Below are 23294 nucleotides of genomic sequence, written 5' to 3' on the forward strand. Positions count from 1 at the left end.
ACATTTGAGGCATTGGGGCAGACCTTCTATACAGCCTGCCTCCGCAGCCTCCACACTACCTCCAGAACTTTCTTTTATACTGCAATGGTATCACTCTTTCTTTTCAACCATCTCAGCAACATTGAAAAGCTAAGTGGGCATTCTTGCATATCAGGGTATATATTCTCTTTTAGAGCACTGTCGTCCTTTTCAATATATTGCTTTTTACCATTCATAATCTACTTATGTGAAAAGTTTAATTGTAGGCTGATTGACTCCAAGCTGGCATTCAAGAAATATTTATTAAGAGCACCCCAAAGTACAAAGTAGTTGCACTACGGATGGAAGAACTGAGAAGTTTCATGTCCTGGTTTATAGCGGAGGCAAGCCAAATGGATTTTTCTAGTTATAATACTTCTCTCCCATCAAAGAGGTACAGGTATTACATACTACCTCATCAGAAACTGTATTACTAGAGATGAAATAATCTATTTTAGGTTTTGTATTCACAGGCTTCTTTTTATAGCAATTCATTGGCCAAGTTAGTACTTTGGTAGGCTAACTTGGGGACTAGTGTACTTACTCAGGATTCAGTCTTTTTCTGAGATGAAAAACATTGAGTATATGTGTGGAAGTAAGAGCATTCTATCTCCTTTTTTCCTTTATGAATGCCTTTTTTCCTATGACCTTAAAGCCAACCTCCTTGGAATTGGGGTATATGGTTTTCCAAAATTTATTGGGAAATATGGGCATTTGGGGAATTTTTAGATATTTACCTTAAAAGAACGCCCCCAAAATGAAAGGTCAGTCAGCACTGGTTGATGTCTGTGCTATCAGATTTGAGCCTCTTGATTTTTTGTGGTGAATGTACCCCCCACGGATAGGTTGGAAGTGGTTTTAAATGATGCTGGTTAACCTGCTGACATTCCCACTGCTTTTGAGGCCCTACTTTCTCTTATTTATTCTTTGCATGAGCTACTGTTCTTTGCTCTGAGGGTTAATTATTAATCTGGAGCTATAATCATATTTACAGAGCTGACACTGTGACCTCAAAGGTTTATTATCTCAGTTTACTTCAGGGTCTTTTGAGAGCTTGGAGAAAAGTCATTTGAATGAATTTTCGTTAACAAAGATGAGGAGGTGGGACAAAGGCAGACACATAGGAAGATACGAACAGAAGACTGGCACCTCTGATAATGATAGTTATTATGATTTAGCACATCTTTGTGCCAGCTGACTTGCTGTGTTTGGAGATAAAACTTGGTCTTTAGCTTCCTCGCAATAAAGGGGGAAAGAGGAGTACAGTATGCTTAATAGCTTCCATCTGAGGGGAAAAACGAAGCCAGGGATTATTTTTGTGTTGTTTGGTTTTTGTTTGTTTTCTTTAGAAAAAATTGGCTTTTTTGAAATATAATGCACATACCATACAGTCCACCCATTTGAAGTGTACAGTTCAAGGGTTTGGGGCATATTACATTACTGATTTGTAGAAATTGTGCTATAATATGAAAAAAATTTAAAAGGTACCATCTTAAGCATATAATTTAGTGATATTCACCATACTGTGTAGCCGTCACCACTATTTCCAAAATTGTTCCTCACCCCAAATATAAACTCCATAATCAGTAAGCAGTAACTCTCCCTCTAGTCTACTTTCTGTCTATGAATTTGTCTCTTCTATTGGTAGTTATACAATATTTGACCTTTTGTGTCTGGCTTATTTCAGTTAGCATAAGGTCTTTAAGGTCCATACATATTGTTGCAAGTATCAGAACTTCATTCTATTTTATGGCTAAATAATATTCCAGTGTATGGATATACCACATTTTGTATATCCATTCATCTGTTGATGAACACTTGGGTTGCTTCTACCTAAAAGCCAAGTGTTTTTGAGAAGCTTCATGACCCAATCCCGTGGATACTTCCAGATATTGAAAACCAGGCTGTGCTTCATGCACAATTCCTTCATCACATGTTATAATTAACCCTTCTCACAAGAAAGCATACTAAAATGAAGCTGAGAAAAAATATGTTGTCAAAAAGGACGACCTAGAATCTTGTTCTTCTTTAAGAGTAAATAGCTTGCTGCAAACATTGGTACAAAGCTCCATGACTTAAAACACCAGACATTTATTACTTTTCATGTGTCAGGTGGTTGGCCCACCGTCAGTTGGGGCCACAGGGATAATTTGGCCATGTGCCCCTATTCATCCAGGAGAGTACTTTACCCTGTCACCTGGTGGTGGTAGCGGAGTTCCTAAGACAGCAAGACAGCAAGCCCCAGGGCCCGGGTGCTTTTAGAGTATCTGCCTGAGTCACATTCGCTAGTGTCCTGTGTCTAAAGAAAGTCACAGGTTCCAGCCCAGAGTCAGCAGGTGTTAAAGTGAAGAGGTCCACCTCTTGATAGGATAAGTGGCAGAGTCACATTACAAAAGGGGGGGTGTGCACATAGGGAAGGGCAGTTTATGGTCACTTTTTGCAAGTGACCATAGTACTTTAGGATAAATTCGAATGAAGATAAGCTCAGCGTGAGTCCAAAGGGCAGGAAAGGTTTTGCACAGGTGTTGATGCAGCATCTTGAAGGCTGTTGAGGCCTTGAGTAAGAAGGAGGTGGAAAGAGGCGAGTTAGGACTGGAGGAAGAGTCTAGATGCAGAGAGCACAGAAGGCAAGGGAGGGCTCACTGAACAGGACTCCTTGAAGTAAAAACTTAAACTGGTGCCTGAGGCATAGCCAGGAACAGGTCTAGAATATCAGGTTAATGAATTTAGAGCTCATTTTCTACCTTTTATACAACTGCTGAAGGGTAGTATGGTGAGTAACTTTACTTAGGAGAATTAATCTGACATGATTAGTTTCATCAGAAAACTAATCATCTATGAGGTTGGCAGAATTCTGAGGTGGCTCCCAAGAGTCCTGCCTCCTGGCGTGCACTCTGTATAATCCCTTTGCCTTGAGAGTGAGTGGGACTGTGCATCTGATGGATTTCCCTCCCACGATTCGTCTATGTTATATGACAGACCTGAAGGATTTTGCAAATATGGTAAAGCCCCAAATCAGTTGCTTTTGAGCTAATCAAAAAGGAGTTTTCCAGAGTGGGCCTGACGTAAGCAGATCAGCCTTTAAAAGGGTCCTTATGAAATCAGAGATTCAAAGCAGCTGATATACTCTCCTATTTGTCTTGAAAAAGCAAACTGCCATTTGTGGAGAAGGCCACATGGCAGGAAGTGGTTTCCAGGAAATTCATTTGCCAACAGCCAGTGAGCTTGGAGGAGACCCAGAGTTGAACAAGATTGCAGATCTGGCCACCACCTTGATTTCTGCATGGTGAGACTGAGCATAAGACTGCCCTCGCTTAGGGGCGCCTGGATGGCTCATTCGGTTGAGCATCTAACTTTTGGTTTTGGCTCAGGTCATGATCTCAGGGCTGTGAAATCCAGCCCTGTGTTGGACTCTGCCCTCAGGGGGGACTCTGCTTGAGATTCTCTCTCTTCCTCTCCCTCTGCTTCTCCACCCACTTATACGCCCACATACTCTCTCTCTCAAATAAATAAATCTCTTTTAAAGAAAAAGACCCACTAACCTAGACCCAGGCATCTGACCAACAAGAACTGTGAGATAAGTTTGTAGTAGGTGCAGAATTTATGGAAATTTGTTATGCAGCAATAGAAAATTAATACAATCCAGTTGAAGAATTGGAATCAAAGATTCTATCTTTGCAAGAATTGTGTGGGTAGAAGTCACCAGCCATATTGACCCAAGGCAGGCTGAATCAGATGTGTTCAGGGTCCAGTGTGGGAACATATGGTGTTGGGGTGGCAAAGTGAGTGGCCCAGGAACCATCTGGACTGGAGCCCAGCTGCTGACCTATGCTTTCTCTTGCCCTATACTCTCACCATCTGAGCAAGTGCATTTTTAACACATGGCCACATGCAGGTAAGCAGGGATGGAACATGGTAGACTGGTAGGGACCTAGAAAAGTGGGTGGGCACATCTGCATTACTTAACAAGCAGCTTCTCATGCAAACGGTGTTTCTCTGGTGAATAAAGCAATGTATTGAGGATTTCTTGGTTTTGCTTTGTTTATGATGCATAATGTCATATATGCATATTTACAGTATCATACAGAATACTTTCACTGCCTGAAAATCCCTTATGCTCTGTCTACTCATCTCTCTTTCCTCCCTACTCACCCAAATCCCTGGTCACCACTGATCTTTCTGTTGTCTCTATAGTTTTGCCTTTTCCAGAATGTCATCTCCTTGGAATTGCTCAGTATGTAGCCTTCTCAAATTGACTTCTTTCACTAAACAACATGCATTTTAAATTCCTTCTTGCCTTTTTATGGTTTGGTAACTCATTCTTTTTTAGTGCTGAATATTTTTGTTACCTGAATATACCGCAGTTTATTTATCCATTCATCTACTTAAGGACATCTTTTTGACTTACACATTTTGTCAATTATGAATAAATCTGCTGTAGACATTTGTGTGCAGGTTTCTGTATAGACATGTTTTAAACTCATTTGGGTAAATACCAAGGAGTGTAATTGCCAAATCATGTGGTAAGACTGTGTTTAGCTTTGTAAGAAACTGCTAAACTGTCTTCCCAAGTGGTTGTACCATTTTGCATTCCCACCAGCAATGAATGAGAGTTCTTGTTCCATATCATTGTCACCCTATGGTATTGTCAATTTTTTAAAATTTTTAAATCTTCTAATAGGTATACAATGATATATTTGTTTAATTTACAGTTTCCTACTGGTGTATAATGTTGAGCATCTTTTCATATTCTTATTCACTATTTGTGTATCTTCTTTGATGAGGTACCTGTTCAGTTCTTTTGCCCAGTATTTTTTGTTTTTTTTTTTAATAATTTTTTCTTATGTTAGCCACCATACAGTACATCCCTACTTTTTGATGTAATGTTCCATGATTCATTACTTGTGTATACCACCCAGTGCACCATGCAATACTTGCCCTTCTTAATACCCATCAGTGGCCTATCCCAGTCCCCCACCCCCCTCCCCTTTGAAGCCCTCAGTTTGTTTCCCAGAGTGCATAGTCTCTCGTGGTTCATTCCCCATTCTGTTTACCCCCCCCTTCATTCTTCCCTTTCTTCTACCGATCTTCCTATTTCTTATGTTTCATAAATGAGTGAAACCATATGATAATTGTCTTTCTCTGCTTGACTTATTTCACTTAGCATTATCTCCTCCAGTCCTGTCCATGTTGCTGCAAATGTTGTGAAATCATTATTTTTGATCGCTGAGTAATATTCCATTGTATATATGGACCACATCTTCTTAATCCAGTCATCTGTTGAAGGGCATCTTGGCTCCTTCCACGATTTAGCTATTGTGGACAATGCTGCTATGAACATTGGGGTGCATATGGCCCTTCTCTTCACTATGTCTGTATCTTTGGGGTAAATACCCAGTAGCGCAATTGCTGGATCATAGGGTAGCTCAATTTTTAACTTTTTTTTTTAAAGATTTTATTTATTTATTTGACAGAGAGACAGCCAGTGAGAGAGGAAACACAAGCAGGGGGAGTGGGAGAGGAAGAAGCAGGCTCCCAGCAGAGGAGCCTGATGTGGGGCTCGATCCCACAACACGGGGATCACGCCCTGAGCCAAAGGCAGACGCCCAATGACTGAGCCACCCAGGCGCCCCTCAATTTTTAACTTTTTAAGGGACCTCCACACTGTTTTCCAAAGTGGCTGTACCAATTTGCATTCCCACCAACAGAGTAAGAGGGATCCCCTTTCTCCACATCCTCTCCGACATTTGTTGCTTCCTGCCTTGTCAATTTTTGCCATTCTAACTGGCATAAGGTGGTATCTCAATGTGGTTTTGATTTGAATTTCCCTGATGGCTAATGATTTTGAACATTTTTTCATGTGTCTGTTAGCCATTTGTATGTCTTCATTGGAAAAGTGTCTGTTCATATCTTCTGCACATTTTTTGATTTGATTATTTGTTTCCCATGTATTGAGTTTGAGAAGTTCTTTGTAGATCTTGGAACCAGTCTTTTATCTGTAGTGTCATTTGCAAATATCTTCTCCCATTCTGTGGGCTGCCTCTTAGTTTTTTTTGACTGTTTCCTTGGCTGTACAGATTTTTATCTTGATGAAGTCCCACAGGTTCATTTTTTCTAGTGTTTCTCTTGCATTTGGAGATGTGTCATGAGAAAAGTTGCCGTGGCCGATGTCAAAGAGGTTGTAGCCTATGTTCTCCTCTAGGATTTTGATGGATTCCTGTCTCACATCGAGGTCTTTCATCCATTTGGAGTTTATCTTTGTGTATGGTGTGAGAGAGTGGTCAAGTTCCATTCTTTTGCATGTAGTTGTCCAGTTTTCCCAGCACCACTTATTGAAGAGACTGTCTTTTTTCCACCGGATGTTATTTCCTGCTTTGTCAAAGATTAGTTGCCCAAAGAGCCGAGGGTCCATTTCTGGGTTCTCTATTCTGCTCCATTGGTCTGTGTGTCTGTTTTTGTGCCAGTACCATGCTGTCTTTGTGATCACAGCTTTGTAGTATAGCTTGAAATCTGGCAACGTGATGCCCCCAGCTTTGTTTTTACTTTTCAACAATTCCTTGGCAATTCGGGGCCTTTTCTGGTTCCACACAAATTTAAGGGCTGTTTGTTTCAGTTCTTTGAAAAATGTCATTGGTATTTTGATCGAGATGGCATTGAAAGTGTAGATTGCTCTGGGTAGCATAGACATTTTAACTATGTTAATTCTTCCGATCCATGAGCATGGAATATTTTTCCATCTTTTTGTGTCTTCTTCAATGTCTTTCAAGAGTGATTTGTAATTTCTAGAATATAGATCCTTTACGTCTCTGGTTAAGTTAATTCCGAGATAACGTCTGATTTTTGGTGCTATTGTAAATGGAATAGATTCCCTGATTTCTCTTTCTTCAGTCTCATTGTTCGTGTATAGAAATGCAACTGATTTCTGAGCATTGATTTTGTATCCCGCCACATGACTGAATTGCCCTATAAGTTCTAGTAGTTTGGGGGTAGAGTCTTTTGGGTTTTCCATATAGAGTATCATGTCATCTGCGAAGAGAGAGAGTTTGACTTCTTCTTTGCCAATTTGGATACCTTTTATCCCTTTTTGTTGTCTGATTGCTGTTGCAAGGACTTCTAGTACTATGTTGAATAATAATGGCGAGAGTGGGCATCCTTGTCATGTTCCTGATCTTAAGGGAAAGGCTTTCAGCTTTTCCCCATTGAGAATGATATTCGCTGTGGGCTTTTCATAGATGGTTTTTATGAAATTGAGGAATGTACCCTCTACCCCTACACTCCGAAGTGTTTTAATCTGGAAAGGATACTGTATTTTGTCAAATGCTTTTTCTGCATCAATTGAGAGGATCATATGGTTCTTGACTCTTTCTTGTTGATATGATCTATCACACTGATTGATTTGTGAATGTTGAACCACGCTTGCATCCCAGGTATGAATCCCACTTGGTCATGATGGATAATCCTTTTAATGTACTGTTGGATCCTATTAGCTAGGATCTTGTTGAGAATTTTGGCGTCCATATTCATCAGGGATATTGGTCTGTAATTCTCCTTTTTGATGGGGTCTTTGCCTGGTTTGGGGATCAAGGTAATACTGGCCTCATAGAATGAGTTTGGTAGTTTTCCTTTTGTTTCTATTTTTTGAAACAGCTTCAGGAGAATAGGTATTATTTCTTCTTTGAATGTTTGGTAGAATTCCCCGAGGAATCCATCGGGCCCTGGACTCTTGTTTTTGGGGGAGGTTTTTTCATCACTGCTTCAATCTCTTCATAATTAATCGGTCTGTTTAAATAATCAATTTCTTCTTGTTTCAGTCTTGGTAGTTTATAGGTTTCCAGGAAGGCATCCATTTCTTCCAGGTTGTTTAATTTATTGGCATAAAGCTGGTGATAAAAGTTTCTAATGATCCTTCCTATTTCATTGGTGTTGGTTGTGATCTCTCCCCTTTCATTCATAATTTTATTAATTTGGGTCCTTTCTCTATTCTTTTGAATAAGTCTGGCCAGTGGCTTATCGATCTTATTTATTCTTTCAAAGAACCAGCTTCTAGTTCTGTTGCTGCTCTACTGTGCTCCTGGTTTCTAATTCATTGATCTCTGCTCTAATCTGGATCAACTGCCTTCTTGTGTGTGGGTTAGGCCTGTTCTTCTGTTCCAGCTCCAGCTTCTTGAGGTGAAAATATAAAAACTGCATTTTAGATTTTTCTATTCTTTTGAGTGAGGCTTGGATGGCTATATATTTTCCCCTTAGGACTGCCTTTGCAGTGTCCCATAGGTTTTGGACCGATGTGTTTTCATTCTCGTTGGTCTCCATAAATTGTTTAAATTGATTTTTAATTTCCTGGTTTACCCAATCATTCTTGAGCAGGATGGTTCTTAGTTTCCAAGTGTTTGAGTTTCTTCCAAATTTTTCCTTGTGATTGAGTTCCAATTTCAAAGCATTGTGGTCTGAGAATATGTAGGGAATAATCTCAGTCTTTTGGTATCGGTTGAGACCTGTTTTGTGACCTAGTATATGGTCTATTCTGGAGAAAGTTCCATGTGCATTCGAAAAGAATGAGTGTTTGTTGTTCTGGGTATAGGGTTCTGTATATATCTATGAGGTCCATCTGGTCCAATATGTCATTCAAAGCTCTTGTTTCTTTGTTGATTTTCTGCTTAGGTGATCTGTCTATTGCTGATAGTGGAGTGTTGAGGTCCCCTACTATTAACGTATTATTATCTATATGTCTCTTTATTCTGGTTAAGAGTTGGCTTGTGTATCTAGCTGCTCCCCTGTTGGGGGCATAGATATTTATAATCGTCATATCCACTTGTTGGATACATCCTTTAAGAATAATATAGCGTCCTTCTGTATCTCTAACAACAGTCTTTAGTTTAAAATCTAATCTGTCTGATATGAGAATTACTACCCCAGCTTTCTTTTGAGGTCCATTGGCATGAAAAATGGTTTTCCATCCCTTCACTTTCAGTCTGGATGTATCTTTAGGTTCAAGATGAGTGTCTTGTAGACAGCAAATGGATGGGTCATGTCTTTTTATCCAGTCTGCAACCCTGTGGCATTTTATGGGAGCATTTAGGCTATTCACATCGAGAGTGATTATTGAGAGAGATGATTTTAATGATGTCATGTTGCCTGTGAAGTCTTTGTTTCTGTAGATTGTAACTTTCTGTTCTGTATCACTCTTGGGGCCTTTTTACTTTTATAGAACCCCCCTTAATATCTCCTGTAAGGTTGGTTTCATGGTTACGAATTTGGTCAGTGTCTACCAATCCTGGAAGGTCCTTATGTCTCCATCAATTCTGAATGACAGCCTTGCTGGATAAAGGATCCTTGGCTGCATGTTCTTCTCGGATGTAGCTTTCAAAATACCCTGCCAACCCTTCCTCTCTTGCCAGGTCTGTGTAGACAGGTCTGATGTTATTCTGATATTTTTACCTCTGTACGTGAGAAATCGTTTCGCCCTGGCCGCTTGCAATACTGTATCCTTGGGTCTAATATTTGCGAATTGCACTATGACGTGATGTGGTGTAGGTTTGCCATGGTTGACCTTGGGAGGGGTCCTCTGTGCCTCTTGGACGCGAATGCTTGTTTCCTTTGCCAGATTAGGGAAGTTCTCAGCTACAATTTGTTCAAATATCTCATCTAGACCTCTCTATTTCTCCACCCCCTCAGGGATGCCGATGATGCTGACATTGGAACATTTCATTGAGTCAGTAATCTCCCATAATCTACATTCTTGAGATTGGATTTTTTTGAGCCAAGTTTCTGTTTTAACTTTCTCTTCTACCATCCCATCCTCCAATTCACTAATTCGTTCTTCTGCCTCATTTACCCTGGCCGTCAGAGCATCTAGTTCAGACTGCAGTTGATTCATAGCATTTTTAAGTTCTGCCCCATTCACTCTTATTTCTGCCCTTAGAGATTCTATATTCTCATTAATATTTTTGTTAATAATTTTTTCAAGCCCACACATCATCTTTACCATTGTTACTCTGAACTCCATTTCTGACAATTTGGTTATATCCATATCCATCATTTCTGTGACAGAGGCCACAGTCTCTGTCTCTTTTCTTTGCTGAGGGTTTCTCCTTCTCGTCATTCTGATGAGGAGAGGTTGCGGGGTTGCGCAGAGCCCAAATTACTGACCTGGACCCAGGCAGTGTGCACTTGTTTTATAGGGACCTTAGAGATGTGGGCTTCTTGATTTTTCAACCTGCCTTCTGGGGGAGGGGCCTGCCACGCTGATACTCAGGCAACCCTGTTTGGGTAGAGTTGCCCTGTCCCCTGTGAGGGGGGATGGGGATGGGCACAATGTGAGCTGGTATTTCCGGGCTTTTGTTCTCTGGCAGCTTTCCCTGGCGGTTTTCTGTGAACCTTTCGTAGAGCATAAGTTTCTAATTATAATGAAGTCTAGCTTATCAATTATTTCGTTCATGGATCATGCCTTTGGTGTTGTATCTAAAAAGTTATAGCCATAATCCAAGGTCATCTAGGTTTTCTCCTATGTTATCTTCTAGAAGTTTTAAGTTTTGTGTTTTACATTTAGGACTGTGATCCATTTTGAGCTAATTTTTATCAAGTTTCTAGATTCCCCCCCCCTTTTTTTAGCATATGGATGTTTTAACATCATTTGTTGAAAAGTTGTATTTTTAATTTCATAGTATTGTTGACTCTGAGTACAATATTATATAGCATATCTCTGGAACTTTTCCATCTTGAATAACTGAAACTTTATGCTCATCTTACAAAGCCCAGGAAGCCACCATTCTACTTTCTGCTTCTGAAGTTGACTACTTTATATATCTTATATAAATGGAATCATGCAGTATTTGTCCTCCTGTGATTGGTTTATTTCATGTAGCAAAAGTCCTCAGTCTTCATCCATGTTCAGATCCTACAGCATCTGACAGGATTTCTTTTAATGGCTAAATAATATTCCATTCTGTATATATACTAGATTTTCTTTATCCACTCACCTGTCTATGACATTTAGTTTTTTCCCACCTCTTGGCTATTGTGAATAATGCTGCAGTGAACATTGGAGTGATGCTCTCTCTCTGAGATCCTGATTTCAGTTCTTTTGGATAAATACCCAGAAGTGGGATTGTTGGATCATATGATAGTTCTATTTTTAATTGTTTGAGGAACCTCCATACTGTTTTTCATAGTGGCTGCAACGTTTTACACTCCTATCAAAAGTACACAAGGATCTAGTTTCTCTATGTCCTCACAAAAACTTGCTTTTTCTATTTGCTTTCCCCCTCCCCTCTGAAATAATGGCCATTCTAACAAGCGTTGAAGTGTTGTCTCATTGTGGTCTTGATCTGCAATTACATGATGATAAGTGGCGTTGAACACCCTGTTATATATCTCTTGATCATTTGAATGTCTTCTTTTGAGAAATATCTATTCAAATCTTTTGCCCATTTTTAAATTGGGTTATTTGGTTTTTGCAGTTGAGTTATAGGAGTTCCTTATATATTTTGGATGTTAAGCCCTTATCATATATGTGTTTTGCAGATATTTTCTCCCATTCCATAGGATTCTTTTTCACTCAGTTGGCTATTTCCTTTGCCATGTAGAAGTTTTTTAGTTCGATATGTTCCTGCTTTTCTGTTTTTGCTTTTATTGCCTGTGCTTTTGGTGTCATACCCAAGAAGTAATTGCTAAGACCAATGTCAGGAAGCTGTTTCCCTATGTTTTTTTCTAGGAGTTTTACAGTTTCAGTTCTTATGTTTACATTTTCAATACATTTTCAGTTGACTTTTGTGTGTGATATAGATTCGGGTCCAATTTCATCCTTGCTTGGGGATGTCCAGTGTTCCCATCACCATTTGTTGAAGAGACTGTCTTCTCCCCATTGTATGTTCTTGAACAAAGATCAGTTGACTCCATATGTGTGGATTTGTTTCTGGGCTCTTTGTTCTATTCCATTTGGCTATATATCTGTTTTCTGCCATTACCATACTGTTTTGATTACTGTAGCTTTGTAATATGCTTTGAAGTCAGGAAGTGTGAGTCCTCCAGCTTTGTTCTTTTTTCTCAGTATATTTTGGCTGTTCAGCGTCCTTTGTAGTTCCATATGAATTAGGATTGTTTTTTCTATTGCTGTAAAAAATGCCCTTAGGATTTTGATAGGGATCGTATTGAATCTGTAGATCATTTTGGGGTAGTGTGAACATTTTAACAATATTAAGTCTTCCAATGCATGAGCATGAGATGTCTTTCCATTTATTTGTGTTTCCTTTAATGTCTTTCAACAATGTTTTGTGATGTCAGTGCATGGGTCTTTTGCCACTTTGGTTAAGTTTATTTCTAAGTATTTTATCTTTTTGATTCTATTGTCAATGGGGTTGTTTATTTAATTTCCTTTTTGAGTTGTGTGTTATATAAAAACAAAACTGATTTTTTGTATTTTGTTTTTGTATTATGCAACTTTACTGAGTCATCAGAGTATAAATGCATTTTTAAATCATATACCCTGAAACCATTAGGGAGTGATTATAAATAGGAAAACAGCCCAAGCTTGACCCATATTCAAGGTCAGGAAGATAACGGGAACCAGCAAAGGAATCTAAGACAGCCTGCAGGGAAGAACAAGGAGAATCTAGAAGTTGTGCTGTAGGTGCCAAGTGCAGTGTTTCAGGCAGCATTTAGAAAGATCAAGTAACCTTCCCAGGTCACAAAGCTAGTCAGAAGTACAGCTAGCTACCCTATGATCCAGCCATTGCACTACTGGGTGTTTACCCCAAAGATACAGACGTAGTGAAGAGAAGGGCCATATGCACTCCAATGTTCATAGCAGCAATGTCCACAATAGCTAAATCGTGGAAGGAGCCGAGATGCCCTGCAACAGATGACTGGATTAAGAAGTTGTGGTCCATATATACAATGGAATATTACTCAGCAATCAGAAAGAATGAGTTCTCAACATTTGCTACAACATGGACGGCACTGGAGGAGATAATGCTTAGTGAAATAAGTCAAGCAGAGAAAGACAACTATCATATGATTTCTCTCATCTATGGAACATAAGAACTAGAATGATCAGTAGGGGAAGAAAGGGATAAAGAAAGGGGGGGTAATCAGAAGGGGGAATGAAACATGAGAGACTATGGACTATGAGAAACAAACTGAGGGCTACAGAGGGGAGGGGGGTGGGGGAATGGGATAGACTGGTGATGGGTAGTAAGGAGGGCACATATTGCATGGTGCACTGGGTGTTATACACAACTAATGAATCATCGAGCCTTGCATCGAAAACAGGGGATGTACTGTATGGTGACTAACATAATATAATAAAAAATCATTATTAATAAAAAAAAAAAAAAAAAGAAGAAGTACAGCTAGCATCCATACTGATAGATTCCAGAATTCATGCTCTTAATTTCTGTGCTCTATCACCGAAATCACAATCATAAATACGATGGCATCCTTTAATAGCACCAACTCTGTGCCAGGCAGTGTTATAACAGCTTTGTAATCCATTTATTCCTATTATCACTGCCATTTTACAGAGGAGGAAGCAGACATAGACAGGTTATGTTCAAAGTCACAAAGTGTCTCAGTGCACTTGAACTCGGCTGCCTAGGTCCACAGTCTGCAGTCCTAACTGGTACGTTGGACTGTGTCCCAGTAATCCTCTCCTGCCTAAATAACTGGAGTGTCACCAAGGATAATACGTCATAAGGTTGAATAAAGAAGTTCAGGAACCAAATTAGTTTCTTTAATTAGAAAAAGAAAAGAAAACCAAACCGTGGCAATTTGACCTTTTGCTCTGTCCACATTGATTTTTGTGCCTTCCAGTCTCAAATAAGCTGCTGAAGTGCTAACTTTCTTCACTCTTGAACAAAGTACTTGCGAAGTTGCTTTGTTTTTTCTCCCCCTGGAGTATGACTGAAAGCAAAATGTAATGCTACCTTTTAAGTTAAGTCAAATGAAGCCTTGGTTTCTCAAGGTCATAAAAATGTGATCACATAGATCAAATCTCATCCAATGATATTAATTTAGCCCCTCTTCAAAGTTAAACGTAGTAAGGAAGTTCTTATATCTGAGAAAGGTTTGCTACTGGAAATCACATTGTCAGGAGTCATAGGTTATAACTGTGTTCCTTTAGAATTTATCCTAGATTCACTTTAAGAGGAACTGGAAACATACTTATAAATTCAGCATTGCTTCAGATGTGAGGATGCCTTCAGATATCTCGGTTGCTTTTTTTCTTCACTACCGTCACTTGTTTTTCCTGGACATGACCTCTAACCTTCAGTGCAGGTGGCCCCCTGAGCTTTTTCTCGCTACCCCACAGATTCTGGCCTTTGTTCCCAAAGTAAGGTTGTGCATTACACTTCTGGAAAAATAACCTAGTGCCAGCAGGTGGGGCCATCAGTGTATCTTCTTCATGTTCTGCTTGACACATCATTCTCCAGTTATGCCTATGCCTCTTGTTTTAGCTAATCTATTTTGGTCTGAAAAATCTGAGACTTCCCTTAGCCCTACTTTAGTTAAAAGTTGAGAAGTCCAGAATCAGATTTCCAAGAGGGCAGTAGTTCTGATACCTGATCATTAATCACAGTCATTGTTACTTGGTATCTATGCAGGAGATTAAAAACAAACAAATAAAAAAAAAATCCATTGGCTATCTTGAACCTGATTCCTTAGCCCTTACCAGCCATCCCATCCTATCTGCTGGCCTGGGTCAGAAGAGGTGAGTGACCTGTAGCGAAGACTGGCCTGGGGAATACTGAGAAGCACTTGTGAGGTTACAGCACGAAGAACTTCTTTAAACATTTTTTGCAAGACAGGTCTACCAATGAAGATTCCATCAATTTTTATTTGATTACTTATTGTTATTAAATGCTCATGTGTATATTTATGTTTTCATTCATCTTGAGTCAATTTGCAAATGTATGTTATGCTAGAAATAGATCCATTTTCTAAGTTTTCAAATATGTGGGCCTATTTTATATTTTAAAAATTTCTACTGTGTCAATAATTATGCTCCTTTTCTCATTCATAATTTTATATCTGCCCTATTTTTTTATCAATCAACCCTGCATGAGATTTGTCTATTTTATTAATTTCTTCAAATCAGATTTGATCCCATCTATTGCTTTTTTAAAAATCTCATTCATTTCTAATATCTTTATTATTCCTTTATTTCTTTCTTTGGTTTTATTATGTGGTTCTTTTGCCAAGGCTTTAAATTTCCCTCTAAGTACTGCTTGACTTGGACCCCACTGGCTTTTTTTTTTTTTTTTAAGATTTTATTTATTTATTGGACAGAGAGAGACACAGTGAGAGAGGGAACACCAGCAGAGAGTGGGAGAGGGAGAAGCAGGCTTCCCGCTGAGCAGGGAGCCCGATGTGGGGCTTAATCCCAGGACCCTGGGATCATGACCTCAGGCCGAAGGCAGATGCTTAACGACTGAGCCACCCAGGCACCCCAGCCCCGCTGGTTTTGACAAGTAACACTATCAATGTCATTCAGTTTTAAATATTTTAATTTAATTATCTAAATGTAAATAAGTATTAAACTTTCTTCTTTGACACAGACATTATTTAGAAGTGATTTTTTTTAAGTTCTTAAACATTGGGAGAAAGAGGGATTATCTTTTTATTTTAGGTATCCAGTTTTATCATATTTTTGGCAGAGAATGTACTCTGAACAGCATCTACTCTTGGCCTTGGTTGATTGGTCACAGTAATGGCCAGTTTTTTATAAATGCTCATGTGTGCTTGAAAAGAAAGTATATTCAACCCTTTGTTAGGTGTAGAGTTCTGTATGTTTCCAGTAGCTCAAACTTATTAATTACATAGTTCTAACCTGTGTATCCACTAATTTTTGGTCTATAAGTTTCTGACCTCTCAAAATCTATTGTTAATTTGTATTTTTACATTCTTCCTGGACAGTGTAAGTACCTTAGACTGTACCCCCATTTACTCCCTGCAGGTTTATTTTATTTTGTTTCTTTTGGTTTTTAATCACTGTCTTGTTTTTCTCAAATCTCTAGTAATTTTTGAGTGGCTATTGTATAGGAGCATTTTCAAAGTGATTTCAGACCTAGGAAGTTCTCCTCCTCTGAAGAGGCAGAATACTTCTGGCAGGTATCTGGGGCAGAAGCAATCCTGGATTCTTTCATCCAGGTATGAGGATTTTGATGGTTTGGAGCCAGATTTTGGTTCCTTTGACCACCAGACTATTCTGTTTCACCCTTATCTGTAGGAAGTAGCCCTTTGAGGTTCCAGTTCAAAGTGTGGGTGATTTATTAGGGTTCCCTTCTTTAGTAAACCTGAATGTCAGTTTTTATTCTCCAACTCTGTGGGGTTGTCTAAAGCTCTGCTCAGCTTCTCAGTCTCTCAATCCCCTGTTCTGGAATTGGCACATGCCCTTCAAAGAAAAGTTGCCCCACATATTAGGTTCATTTCTCTGAATTTCCTTTTTTCTACATGTTGATCTGTAATTCTTCATTACCTCTCTCTCTAATGCTATCAAGGAAATTTTCCAAATACATGTTTTTGGTGCAAGGCTTCACCTGCATTACCTAGGATGCCATTAGGAGAAGCTGAAGTCCTTGCCATATGCACTTTTAAAAATAAATATTATTGAAGTATAGCATACACATAGAAAAGTGAAAAAATCATGATATACTGTTTGATTATTTATCACAGAGTGAACACCCCTGGTTGCCCCACCCTGTCAAGAGATGGTATCAGCACCCAAAGCCTGCCGTGTTTCCCCTCTCCCTTCTCCTTCATCATCACTTCCACTGACTTCTGCTTCTTTTCTGAAGACCAAGGAAACCAGATATCATTTGGTCCCTTTCAGTTTTAATTATGAAATGGGTTGCTTTGGCCAAGGCCTTCCTAATTTGGTTTGCCTTTTCCCATTTATTTATTTATTTATTTGCCTTTTCTCCTTTTAATCTGTTACTTGGAAGGTTTTCTCCCCTTCCATTTCATCTTTTATCCCTGTACGAGCCCTCTCAAGTCTTCTAACAATTTGTCTCTTTAGATTGCACACAATACTTTCTTGTTTTGCTGTGTGCGGTTACTAGAGAGCCTTCTAAACCCATGACTGTCTGCTGACATGTACAATATGCTGTTTCAGAATGTTGTTGTGTTTAATACACATTTAAAAGAATCATCCAGAATATGAACCTGTTGCCTTACTTTTATTTCTCCCATCAGGTTAATGCCTCTCTAATCCCCTTTCTTTAACTAGAGATGATCATAAGAAACAAATCGGGAATGCATTTATTTGGTTTAGAATGTTCTCTTGCTCTCTGCCTGCTCTAGACATGTTGTAAAATCACAGGAGGAATGGCAGAGCCATTTGTGATTGTCATGTTGGATCTCCTTTTGGCCAGTATTACAATTGACTAACCGAACTTCTAGTTCTTACCATCTTCATCAGATTAAATTTTTTTAGCTAAAGCACCTGTTACCATGGCTGGCCCATGTTGGCATTTGATACTTAATTAGTTAAAGGTAATCTGATATGATGGTTCTGGAAGTCAAGATGCAGGGACATACATGAGATGAAACAGGAATAGCCAACATTTTGTTATTTTTAAGTTAGAAATGAACCTGGCTTCTGTCTCACTTACTTCTGACTCTTGGCAATTTGGTAAATTTAGTTTCTAGCATCAAAGAATCAGAACCATGACAAAATGGGCATTTTGTTTTACTTAACCCCTTTCATTGAGAAGCGTTGGGTATGATGCACTCACTGTAAGTATAGTTTGTACTTAACATCAGTATATAAGGTCACTGCAAAGCCCCAGAACTCTGAGAGTTCAACCAGGAAATCATTATCCAAATGGGTGTGACCAGAAGTTTTCCTAAAAAATGGGATACTTTACAGAAAAAAGATACAGGAATACCTCGATTTTATTGTGCTTCACTTTATTGCACTTCACAGATTCTGCATTTTTTACAAATTGGAAGTTCAAGACTTCAGTGGGAAGTAACTGCAGATGTCGTAGAAATAGCAAGAGAACTAGAATCAGAAGCAGAGCCTGAAGATGTGGCTCAGTTGCTGTGATCTCATGATAAAACTTTCACAGATGAGGAGTTGGTTCTTATAGATGAGCCAAGAGTAGTTTCTTGAGATGGAATCTACTCCTGGTGAAGATGCTGTGAAGATTGTTGAAATGACAACAGAGGATTTAGAATAGTACATAAACTTATTTGATAAAGCAGTGGCAGGATTTGAGAAGATTGACTCCCATTCGTGAGACAAGTTCTTCTATGGGTGAAATGCTATCAAACAGCATCGCCTGCTACAGAGAAATCTTCTGTGAAAAGGAGAATCAATTAGTGCATCAGACTTCATTGTTTTATTTTAAGAAACGGCCACAGCCACCCCAGCCTTCAGCAGCCACCACCCTGATCAGTCAGCAGCCATCAGCATGGAGGCAAGACTCTCCACCACCAAAAAGATTATGACTCACTGAAAGCTCTGATGATGGTTAGAATTTTTTAGCCATATTTTTAAATTAAGGTATTTACATTGCCTTTTTAGACATAATCTTATTGCACACTTAATAGACTACAGTATAGTATAAACATAACTTTTATATGTACTGGAAAATGAGAATATTCATTTGACTTACTCTATTGTGATACTTGCTTTATTGCAATACTCACTTTGTTGAGATACTCTCTTTATTACCTTGGTCCACGATATCTCTGAGATATGCCTCTAATCAGAGCTGAAAAGTTATCATAAAGGAAAATCATAGACTAAGCAGCTGTAGGAGTGTCTTTGAAGCAAAGGACTTGTGAGCAGCTGGAACAGGGTCAGCCCGCAGCCCAGGAAGGGGAAGGCTCCAGGCAGAGCAGGGTAGTTCCGTATCCAGTACTGATGTGGGGAGAGAGGCACTGAGTCCAGGGGACAAAAACTTGCAAGGTGTCCCCTGGAGTGGAACAGTGGTGGTTTACCACACTTCACCTGGCCTACCAGAAATCTTTAATATTTTGTCAGGGTTAGGCTTAAGGTTGTTCTACAAACTTGATATGCTAATATTTATAATAATAGTGATAATTTCTATTTTGTTTGAGTGCTGTGCCAGCCACTTTATACACATTATCTCATTCATGACAGCAGTCCTATGCAGTAGAGGTGTCATTACCTGCATTTTACTGATAAGGGGACCCAGAATGTCTTCAGGGGCTGCGTTCTGGTGCCTTCTGCACTCAGGAAGGGCAGGTGAGCCAGGCCAGCTTTTCTACTTTTATGGCTCCAGAGCTCCCTCTTCTGTGGTTCTCCCATAATGTTCCTAAGTGTGGCTTCTTACTTTCTTGGATCTCTTGCCTCTTTCTCCTCTTCCACTTTAAGTGGAAGGATTCTTTCTTTCTTATTGTCTCAGCTCAACTTAGAGCTCACTTCCAGCACTTTCTTCTCAGGGCTGAACTCTCCGCTGAGAGGGCATTTAGACCAGTGAGGTCCTAGAGCCGCAGGGCCCGTGCTGCTGCTGCTCCTGCCCCCACTGTAGCGCCTGTGTTCTCACCCTTGAAATTGGACCAGCAGACCCCCTTTCAGATGGGCTGCTGTCCTTCAGTGAGAACCACCTGCCAATGTGGAGGTTCTCATGTTCTGGGAGACATCCTATATCCCTTTGCTGTCCCTCCACTTCCTTCTGCACAGTTGCAGGCGTAATGGGTTGGGTTACTATCAGGAGTTAGTCACACTCCCTCACATTCTGTCATCTACTTTTGTAATAGATGTTATCCATGGGTTTTTGGTTTGCTCTTCTAGTTGTCCTCTTTCTTTTTCATTTTATAAGGGAATTCTGAGAGATTAAAAAAAAAAGGACTATGTTGTACTATTTTCTTTTTACCATTTGATATTTCAGTAAATTACAACTACCCAATGGAGTGATAAGGTGCCATGCCCCAGCTCTTTGGGAGCCAAACAAGAGCCAAACAAGAGGTGGGAAGAAGGGAGAGAGGAGGCAGAGAAGGGAGGCTAGTGAAAGAATGTAGCAGACCTACACTTCTGTCAAGGAGGAAACAACAGTCAGTCCAAATCCTTCTAGGAGTTTAGCAAAACTAGATCTCTTTCAATACAAATTTGAGATCTGAAAGTAGTTTAATCTGAGTGGGACAAATTTACCATGGTTTCAGATGTTGGAGAGGAAACTCTGGGAGTCACGCCCTAGTTGTTTAAGACCCAAATAAGGTAGGAGAGACTGGAACATGGCCAGGTTTCCAAGAAAATGGGGCTAATAGCAAACGGGCCTCGGGGAGAGGCCGCATGTAGGCGTGGCAGTTAGTAGGCCCAGCTGAGCCTGAAGTCATCCCAGCCAGGCTCTCAGTGTGAGTGTAGAGGCTTCCAAACAGTTACAGTCCCCCGAATTCCGGGTCACCCCTAGATGTTCAAGCTGAGGTCCCAGACCATGGAACAGAAAAGCCACCTGCACTGCTCCCTGTCCAAATTCCCAACCCAGAAAAGCATGAACCTAGCAAAAGTTATTGGTTGTTGTTTTACACCACTGAATTTGGGTTAACTTGTAACACAACACTAGATAACCAGAAGATGGTGATGATTGGTTTGGCTGGTTGAAGGAAATTAGCCATTCCAGACTGTGGGGAGGGCTAAAGTGTGAGCAAAGGCCCAGAGAAAAGCCATTGCAGCCCAGGTCTAGGGAACTGTTGGTGACTCCCACTGAAAGTGGCTCATGTGGCAGAGTATAGCACCCACTTCAGGTCAAGGGCACACATTCAGGAGCTGCAAGGGTCTTTGCTTCATCCCTCTAGTGCCAGCACAGGGACAGCTACTGGTCTTGCCTCCAATGGCCAGCCACTCCAAGAGCAAGGATCCTGCTATTGCTCATATTTATAAAAAGGAGAGATGGTGGGGGCCAGGATGACAGGGCAAGATTATCATTTTAAGACACCTCCTTACATTCTTTTCAATGAAATATGAATCTGAATTATGAAAAGTCATTCATCGGGCGTACCACCCATTCAAGAGGGTGGTATGGTTGGTTGAGTGGCCAGCTCTTGATTTGGGCTGAGGTCATGATCTCAGGATCATGGGATTGAGCCCCACATCAGGCTCTGCATCAGACTGTGCTCAACAGGGAGTCTGCTTGAGATTCTCTTTCCTCTCCCCCCTCTCCCCTTGCCCCCTCCCCCCTGCTTGCACATGCTGTCTCTCTCTCAAATAAATAAATAAATAAATGTTTTTTAAAAAAGAAAAAAGAAAAGTCATCCATAAGAGGCTATTTTTTCAAAGTTAGTTTTTTGGCCTTGTTGAACATACATCTATAAATTATCTTATCAGGTTGCTGTTGGCTACAAATAACAGGAACACTGTTTCAAACTGCCTTAAATAATAAATGTACTTGTTATTTCTTATTTCTGGAAGTCCAGGAGTAAAGCAGGCCCTGGTATTGGTTGCTACTGCCCTTTGCTTTGTCCTCAGAGACCCAGGTCCTTTCCATTTCCTTGCTGTGTCATTCTCAGTGCTGGCCTCATCCTAAGGCCAGGAGCAAGATGGCAGCTGCAGTGTGTTATGGACTGAATTGTGTCCCCTCAAAAGTCATGTCCTTCGAAGCCCTCGCCTCCAATGTGATGGTATGTGGAAATGGGGTCTTTAGGAGGTGTTAGGGTTAGATGAAGTCATGAGGGTAGGGCCTTCATGATGGGACTAGTGCCCTTATAAGAAGTGACATAAGAGAGCTCTCCCTGTCTCTCTGCCATGTGAGGACACAGGGATAAGGCTTCTCTACAAGCCACAAAGAGGGTCCTCACCAGGAACCCAGTCAAAGAGCATCTTGATCTTGGACTTCCTAGCCTCTAGAACTATGAAAAATAAATATGCTATCTAAGCCACCCAGTCTGTGGTATTTTGTTACAGCAGCCCAAGCTGATGAATACAAGTACCAAGAACCTCATCTTACCACAAAGATAAAGAGATACCAAAGATAGACACTCACTCTTCTCCAGTCTCTTTGTTAGGAGCAAGGAAAGTCTTCAGTATGCTTCCCCTGATATCTCATTGACTAAAATTCAGTCACATGCCTATTCCTAAGCCAATCACTAGCAAGGATTATTATAATGATGAGAGATGAGAGAAACCTTTACTGTAAGGTGCCAGACAGTAAATATTTCAGGCTTTGCTTCTCCTCTTCCCACCCCCATCCCCTTTTCTCCCCCTTCCTCTTTTTAAATCTTAGCTCAAGGGTTGTACAAAAGCAGTCTGTGGCTAGATTCCATCATCCCTGGCTTAGACTAATTGTGATTTACTCCTGATCTGGGGTTATTTGAGGGGGAGCTTGATTCCTGAACAAAATTGAGGTTCTGTGAAAGGAAAGAAAGGAGCTGGACATTGAATAGGCAACCACAGTGTTGCTACACTTGGTTAAAATAAGAGTTTGTGGATACAGGAAACAGGCAAAGGAGCTGTGTCCAAGGCAGAACCCAAGTTTTTTATAATGAATAAGTATTACTTTTGTAATCAGAAAAATAATTAAACTGAAAACAAGCCCTCAAAACTATCTTTTGAAAAAATTCTAAAATTAGATTGTGTGAGGTCACACAATTCTATGAGTATATTAATAAAAAAACATTGAGTGTATACTTTAAATGATTGAGTTTTTTGTTTTATGAATTCTATTGCAGTAAAGCTATTTCTTTTTTTTTTTAATCTTCCAAATTCCAGAGCTTAAAAGACATGTCTTGCAGCTCTGTGGTGTTTGCCCTGTGGATGCAAGGGCACCTTTGTTTATATGGTTGGTTTCATAGCTTTCACTGATGGCCTTGAAAATTTTCCTATAGTGGGGATGCTTCTAAGGACCACTTTTTTGGACGTCTGTATTAAATATCCTTCATGCTGTAGGAAATATTTTATATTTCATAATCAAATGGTTAGCATGCTTATAATGAAGATAAAAACAATGCAGGGGTGCCTGGGTGGCCCAGTCGGTTAAGCGTCTGACTCTTGGTTTCAGCTCAGGTCATGATCTCAGGGTCCTGAGATCGAGCCCCACATTCAGTGCAGAGTCTGCTTGGGATTCTTTCCCTCTTCCTCTCCCTCCCTCTCTGCCCTTCATACCATGCTTGCACTCTCTCGCTAAAATAAATAAACATCTTTAAAAAAATAAAACTGAGGCAGAAGCAAGAAATTACTGAATATTTTTGTCCTTTTCACGTATTTTAAACCTTATTTACTCCTTGTGTCCATTTACTTATTTTAAACTGTTCTAAGTCAAAGGGAACTCTACTGGCGTATAGCAAGACATACAGTGGTAGATGGTCTGCGGGCTGGC

The 23294-nt window shown here is 40.0% G+C and overlaps 1 protein-coding gene across 3 annotated transcripts in view; it reads left to right on the forward strand.

Annotated features, from left to right (window-relative positions):
• KIZ (kizuna centrosomal protein) overlaps nt 1-23294 on the forward strand; it is a 134130-nt gene that overhangs the window by 51167 nt on the left and 59669 nt on the right. The window lies entirely within an intron of this gene.

The sequence above is a fragment of the Ursus americanus genome, chromosome 22, assembly GCF_024610735.1.
Source record: "Ursus americanus isolate L20-20 chromosome 22, mUrsAme1.1.p, whole genome shotgun sequence".
NCBI classification, from domain to species: Eukaryota; Metazoa; Chordata; class Mammalia; order Carnivora; family Ursidae; genus Ursus; species Ursus americanus.